Raw genomic sequence first — 8386 nt, forward strand, 5'->3', positions numbered from 1 at the left:
TCAGCCACGAGGACCTGATGTGGGCCACCCTTGGCCAAGTGTCCTTCAGAGCCACACTTAAAGCAAGTGAGTAGGGGCTTCCTCTCTACTCCCTTGCCTATCTGTGGCTCTTGTCTGTGACACTGTCTACTGAAGTGGCCCAGCTTTCCACAGTGGAAGCAATTCTGACCTCCTTTATTACCTTTGTGTGGCAGAAGTTAATATTCTAATTTAAGACTTCCTAATTCTGAAAGTCATACTTTGCTACTATACTGTACTTAGAGTAAAGGAGTACCTAGTGAAGGGAATAGTTTCCCTTCCCTAAGGAAAAACAAACAAACAAGCAAAAAACCAAATTACTAATATATGAACTTTATAGATGGCTAAAGAGAGGGGCTTCATACCTTCTATTCATAGGGTCACTATGTGTCGTGCTCAACTCGAAGGCAATCAACAACAACAACAAAGAGAGCAGGGGCAAATTTGCACAAAACCAAGGCTTTCTAAAATTTTTGCTCAATTTTCAAAGCTATTGGGTCTATGAGGGTGGTTTTGACCAATGCCCAGTGACTGGGGAGGGTAATAATTCCCCACGGAACTCATTACCCTGATGAGAACAAAAAGACAGAGTCAGCATGCTGACCCACATGCTGAAACCTGAGCACTGGAACTTGACTGTTTTATTCATGTTAATAGGAAGGTGTTTCTGTGAATGCAGAGATGTTGGAAGCAGAGACTAACTTGTACTAGATTTCTCTAGGATAAGATTCCAGATCTTGGAATCTCTAGGACCTAGGCAACAATTTTCACTAATGGAAATAATTAAAACATGGTGTTCCAACCCAGGCATTCCTGCTTCCAATGTGGATGGCACTGTTGACATGGTACTTGAGCAGCACCAGTGGGTCTGTTTTGCCTCCTCTTCTGCAGCTCAGTAGGACTCTGCTTTTGCTGTCCAGTCATGATGAGATGGGTGAGATTCACTGGCTTGCAACTAAGCTATGCTATTGTTGTGTGCTCTGGAGTCAATTCTCACTCCTTGTGACCTTGTAAGACGGATTAGAAATGCCCCATTGGGTTTCCGATGCAGTCATCTTTATGGGGGTAGCTGCCAATTCATTTATTCTTCTGAGAGGCTGGTGGGTTTAAATGTGAACTTTTCCATTAACAACCAATCTCTTTAACCATTGACCATCAGTTCTTTTAGCTCATTTTAAGAATTACTTATTGTATTTGTATGGTTGTGCCAACAATTAACCCAGTCCATTGCTCACTAGAAGGGTTGGCTGTTTTAACCAACTCAGAGGTGTGTCAAGAGAAAGCTATAGAATATACTTCTGAAAAACAAGCCACTGGAAACTCTTTGAGGCATAGTTTTCCTTTCACACCCATAGGGTTCTATGAGTTTGAACTGACTCAGTGGCAACTGGTAATTAGTTTCTTAAATCTGTCTTAACAAAATGCCACAAACTGTGTGGCTTATAAGAACAGACAATTATTATCTCCCAGTCCTGGATAGTAAGAGTCTAGAATCAAGGGTGTTGTTCTGGTTAATCCTCCAAGGGAGAGTCTGTTCCATGCCACTTTCCCAGCTTCTGGTATGACTAATAGTGAATGGCATTCCTTGGCTCATATATGCATCGCTTCTGATCTCTGCTTGACCTTCTTCTCTCTGCATGTCTGTTTGAATCCTTTTATAAGGATACTGATCATATAGGGCTCACCCTTACTCCAGTATTAGCACCTTCATTTAACTAATAACCTCTTCAAAAATGTTCTTTCCACATGCGACCATATTCCAAGGTTCCAGGTACCAGAATGTCCACAGATTTATTTTTTTAGGGAGCATAATTCAATCCAGTTATAGTGTCCTCCAATATTAAGACGCAAACTAGAAGGTAGGGAAAAAAAGGAAGGACAACCACTGAGATGGTGTGAGACAGTGACTATAAGGATTAGCTTGAGCATGTCAGAGATTGTGAGGACAGCGCAGGATAGGGAAAGATTTCCAATCTGTTGTTCATAGCATGGCTATGAGTCATAGTTGACTTGATGGTACCTAGCAACAACAACAACAATCTTAAGGCAGCCTGCAGGAGTCACATCCCAGGGGCAACTAGGAGAAAGCCGGACTGTACTGGTTGCACGTAAGCACCATGGGGGCATTGTTAGAAAGACAGGAGAGGGCCACACATATGGATAAGGAAGTCTGGAATTTCTGCCATCTGTGTGGGATGTTACTATATCATCTGGGGCAAATTATTTACAAATTGTCCTGTGAAATAGCATGTCCTAGACATGTCCTTTAAGGTCTATGTGGAATTTTTGAATGTAGAAAAAACTCTAGATTGGGATCTCATCCTGGAAGTTTTGAGGAGGCAAATCGCATCTGACATTCAGAAAGAGTGATTATCAACTTAATCCTTCAATAGTGAAACTGGTTTCTAATTTGGCAAAAGCTCCAGAGTATTGATCACCGTATGCACTACAATGAACATCCACACACAAGCAAATCTGGGTGGACATTAACTTGAGCCACATGGCTACTGGCTTGTCAAGAGTAAGTAAATGACACCTGCTCTCTAGATAATCACATGACTTAATGGAGTTATGGTAAAGTGGCAAGTAATTAAAACCTTTCTCTGATAATTAAGCATGAATGCCCTGAAGGAAGGATATTATCTGGACAGCTGGCCACCACATCAGCCTGGAAACATCTTTCTCTAAATGACAAGCTGATAATACACTGGAATGCCTTCCTTCTTATGCACTGAATTACAATCTAAAGATTCTATACGCTGATCCCTGACTCATACCCTTCCCTGACAGGCAACAAGTCACTAAAGCAAAAGATTTGGGGATATGAAAAAAAAAATCAAAGAAATCCCCACCTAGTCATGGCAGGACTAAGCATGCTCCCTGCTTCTCTGTGGAAACTCACCATAAACTGTTGTGTCCTCACTTCCACTGACATGAAGAATCAGATGAGTTAACTAAGTAAAAAAAGTATTCATCTCAAATTTAGACAGGATTATGAACCCAGCTCACTGCCTGGTTTTACCAACTATTAAAACTTGAAGTTGACTTTGATGTTGAGCAGATCGTATAAAGGATTAGAATATTTTTACCTTGGAGTCTCTGGGTGGTGCAAACAGTGAACTTGGCTGCCAGCTGAAAAGTTGGAGGTTTGAGTCCATCTAGAGGCACTTTGGGAGATTGGTCTGGTCATCTGAACAAAACTGAAATCATTGGTTGTGAGTTCTAACTGACTCATCGCTGATGAGTGGGTTTTCAGAGGCAGTAAATTGCACAGGAAGACACTGCTCATGTTTCTCCTGAGGAGCCGCTGGTAGATTTGAACCTTGTGCCTTAGGGTTGGCAGTGAAACTCTTTACCAACTAGGCTACTTCAGTCTTTGAAAATGCCAAGGAGCAGTTCTCCTCCAACACATATGGAGTTACCAGTAGTTAAGGGCACCATAAATTGGAAGTGACCTGTTGGGAACTGGTTTTACATCTATTATTATCTTATGTATTTTCCTAACCCTAGAACTCATTACCAATGTTACCAAGGAGTTCCACAGTTTGTGGCGCGTATATGGTAGAAATGCCCTTCACATTGAATATGAAGTGTTTCATTAGAAAAATTAAGTCATATGTGGTGTATCCACATGGTAAATACATATTACATTATTCTCAATGGACAATCTCCTCCCGCTCAATTAACAGCCACTGAAAACCTGAAGGGTCAGCTATGGGTCAGTTTCGACTTGATGGTACTTAGCTCAACTCAACAGGTACCTCTTAAAGCCCAATTGTTTCCTAGCTGTTTCTGCACAACAGTGTCATGTTTATGGAAACTTTCTCCAACCAGAGCCACTCTGGTGGTACAGTGAGTGGTGAAGTGCTTGACTGCTAAGCAAAAGTTTGGAGGTTTGAACCCAGAAACAGACCTGAGCAAGAAAGATGTCATAGTCCCTTCTGTATAGATTTATAGCCCAGGAACCGATATGGGACACTTCTACACTGTCCTATAGCGTTACCATGAGCCAGAATCAACTCAACACCCGGTTCTCCAAACTGGCGTCAATATTATTGTATTTCTCTCAAGGCTGTCAGGGTTTTCAAGTATTTGATTCATAGAAACTTCTATTACATTTTCTCCTCTTTTCCTATTTTCCAACACCTACATACTCAGAGTCTTTCCCTCGCGCAGCAGACAGGACCTTCTTTCTCTGCTTTCCATCTCTGACACCTCAAGCCTCTATGCCCATCATCTTCCAGCAGGCATCCTTACCTCCTTGTAAAGCACCTTCCCAGGCTCCCTGCTGCCACCATGGGCAATTGAGCTTCATTTTTCCTGTTTTCTCATGAAAATTTGACCTCTAAACTTCCTCTGCTATAAGAGAAGCAAAGTGTTAAAGCAGTGGTGGGGCATGAGGGAGAGGGGGAGAATATGACTTCTAATAGTTGTTACCCCTGATGCTTATTTGGGATCATAGGTATCATTTTGTTACTGACAACACTGTTTAGATCCATTATTGGGCAGCATCATTAAAGTTGCCCTGTAACAATAAAAGTTTGTTGATTTTTCCTAGAATGTTTTCTTTTCATCTTTCTACACAGAATCTTTAGGAACTACATCTTATCCTAGAAGTACCTAATTTTACCTTTCTTTTGTCCAAAAGAAATGCTTCATCATTAGTTTAGCCTTGGAGTTGTTTTGGTTGAGAAAGAGGAATTGTGACTCTTTGTTCTTTGGGAATACTTCTTCCTAGCTTGTTCCTCCACTTTGTTTCACGTTGCTGGGTCCCCTGGTTACTCCACTAGCTGCAAGCTTCGGGGCATATATAATGCAAATCACTCCCTTAGTGGCTATAGATTTTACATGGAGACCTCAGACATATGTTTCCCATTCTTCTCCCTTTTATGCCACATACTTGTGCTGCACCGTTTTATTGGTGATGTGGGAGGTGCCAGAATATTTACAAGCTCATGGTCATGGGTGTGTGCTGTTATTTGAACGATGCCTGGATGATGCCAACATAATCAATCAAAACAGAACTCTTTGGTCAAACAACCATTTCAAAATGATTAGCATAAAGCTAGTTACTTTGAATGAAGATTTAACCAAATCAACAGCTCTTTGGTGTGATAGAGAGAGAAAAGCAACAGAATAGTCTGCATATACTCTACTTCAGGGGGGTGGGGTGTGGGGGTGGGAATAAAGAAACCTGGGTGGAAGTTTGTATAGTTTCAACACATCTTAGGAAAACAGGACTCTTACCCCTAATTTTCTGAAAAAAGACATCATCATCGCATTGCTTACTTTGTACTTTGACTCTTTATAAGATGAGCATTTAATTAAAACAAAACAAAGCCAACAGTTGCCATTGCCCTGACTCATATCTGATAACCTACTGATAAGGAGCTGCACTCTCGTCCCAAAGGCACATGGTTTGAATCCACCAAGTGCTCCATGGGAGGAAGACGGGTAAGTGCAATTTACTGCCTCTGAAAACCCACTAAAGGGTCAGCTATGTGTTGGTTCCAACCTGACAGTATGTAACAACATGCCAACACTTGTAAGTCAGAGTAGAACTGTATTCCATAAGGTTTTCTATGGCTGATGTGTCAGAAATATATCACCAGGCCTTTTTTCCATGCTCTTTTAGATACACTTGAACCTCTAAACTTTTGGTTGTTAGGTAAGTATGGTAAGTATTTCAAGGACTCCAGAACAACATAGCTCAGGATGGGCAAGGATGAGATTTTGTTGTTCATGGGTCACCATGAGCCATAGTTGACTCGATGTCACCTAACAACAACAATAACAAATTCATTTTTTTTTTGAGGGAATGTATTTCAGCGCAGGAGAGGAAGGCCCTCTATGAGGTGGATTGATTCAGTGACAGGGATAATTGGGATGGGAGTGTCAGAGACGGTGCGATTGGCACAGGACAGAGCGGAGTTTAGGGCTGTTGTACATAGGGTCGCTATGAGTCGCAAGCGACTCGACAGCACATAACAACAACAACAACATATTTTAGAATGTAATGAAAGGGGTCCTCTTTGATAAATTTGTAATTTTTAAGCAATTTTAGGGGGTTTGCAGACTCTGAAAATAATCCACATATCCCTTTGGGGTTCTACTAAAAAGCTTTAGGACTAGTGATTTCTGAAATGTCGTTCAATTTAGAATTTTATGATTTGAAGAATTTCCTTGTTCACAATGCTGACAGACTCACATGATCCTCACCATTCATTCAGTTCTAGCCCTCTTGGTACATATTATCTGAATATCATGGAGATGCTAAAGCCTTATGTCTTGCTGCAAACATAATAAATCTTCTACCTTCACTGGCTTCTTCTGGGACTCAACAAGGACTCGGGATCTAGTTTGGACCATCTCTCAATCACCAGGGATGACTGACAAGCACCACCTTCTGGAGAGAAGGTGTAGTAAATGTCAAAGTTAATGATGCCAACACAGCTGGTGATTTTTTTCTCAGTCCTCTGGGGCCAATCTCACCTTGCCTCCCTCCCTCCTGTCTTGACCTACATTTCTTGAGTAATCTCATTTTCTCCTCTATTCTGTCCAGTGGAATCTTGTTTGGAAAAAAAAAATTAAAATCTATCCGCTGAAAGAAATCTATATTTCTGTGGGCAATCTCACAGTAACAAAATACAGATCATTTGAAGGTGTCTTGGTGGTACAAAGTTAAACCTTAAGCTTCTTACCTAAGGTTAGTGGCTTAGTAATAACCCAACAGTTGTGCTAGAGAAAGACCCAACAATCTGTTCCTTTAGAGATCACAGTCTAGAAAATTCTATAGAGTCAGTTCTTCTCTGTCTATGAACTCTCCATAAGTTGAAAAAGACTTAATAGTACCTGACAATAACAAGTTTTTGTTGTTGCTGTGCATTGTGGAGTCAGAACTGACCCAAACCTGACCCTCCAGGTGGGCTTTCAAAGGCAGTTAATCACGTAGGAGAAGCTTACCCATCCTTCTCCAGCAGAGCACCTGGTGGCTTCAAACCACATACCCTTGGGATTGCAGTGCAGCTTCAACAACAAGTGGTAGGTCATATTAGAAGAGTGAGGATGGCACAAGATAGGATAGGATTAAAATCTTAGGGATCACTATGAGTTGTACTCAACTCAGTGACACCTGACAACAATATCAAGTCACTTTAAGATGACCTTAATTAACATTTGGGTGAAGTAGACTCAGAGAGAATGAGAAGCTTGCTAAGAAAATAACAAATGATCCAGGTGAATGTTGGTGAAAACCATGCTCTGGTCTAATTTCAAGCATAAAAAAGCATCAAAATAAGATTCAGTTTAAAATATTTATCTTAAGTATGTAAATATTTTTAAATAAATGGTTAAATTGTTTTTTATGTATGCAATGTAACTTATTATATATGAGCTTTTTAACTAATTTAAAAATGCAAACATTTACCATAAGAACTTATCAGGAAATTAAATTTTTGTAGATATTATGGCTCATCAAACTCAATTGTATAGTGATGTTTATAGAAATCTCTTTTGGTCTCCAAATTAATGGAAATTTAAAAAATATTATGAAATAAAATAATTTTTAAGCTAAAAACAAAGATTGTAATTATCTTATAAAAATAGTAAATATCTGCTGAAACACTGGGAATAAAAAAAAAACAAACACAAAGAAAACCACAAACAAAGCAAAAATCAAAACAAAACAAAACAAAAAATCATTCCCTAGTGCATAAGGTTCAGGTCAAACATGAAATCATTCGCCCTATAGAAAGTTCTAAACGTTCTTGGTCCAAGATTTGTTCCATTGCTAAACTGAAAGATCCTTCTCTAATTTTATCTTTTTGTTTGTAATAGAGAGAGATGGATTATATATTTCCTGAAAAATATTCCCTTTTTTCAAGAAAACAAATTATTTAAAACCCACAGTCCATCTTTGAAAATATTTGAGAGCTGAGCCAGCTAGGTGGAATGCTCCTTAAAGTATATGCTACCCCAGGGTGGGCTGCTTTCTAAAGATAAATTGAGTATAATAAGGTTTAATGTGGAGGAGTTGTAGAAATGGACCTTTGAAAATACAGATTCTGGGTACATTAATATCTTTCTCTTGGCATTTTAATGAAAAAATAGGCATTGATGGTTGACTCCCAGACCGTATCTCTACAACTTGCCCAAGAATTCTACCTGCCAGTTCTTTGCTTTTCCCAGAGGACTATTAGTCATACTTGAAGTTTATATTTATTTTTTTAACTTACTTTCCAGGTGGACAAATGCAGTTTCATTAAAGCCAAATGTGGTTTCTGAAATTCAAGAGGGATAACTAATCACGCCAGTGTGAGTGAGAGAGAGGAGAGGAGAGGACAGAAGAGGAGAGGAGAGGAGAGGAGAG

This window comes from Elephantulus edwardii, unplaced genomic scaffold, assembly GCF_000299155.1.
Source record: "Elephantulus edwardii isolate Elephantulus edwardi_28Jun2011 unplaced genomic scaffold, EleEdw1.0 scaffold00010, whole genome shotgun sequence".
Classification (NCBI taxonomy): Eukaryota; Metazoa; Chordata; class Mammalia; order Macroscelidea; family Macroscelididae; genus Elephantulus; species Elephantulus edwardii.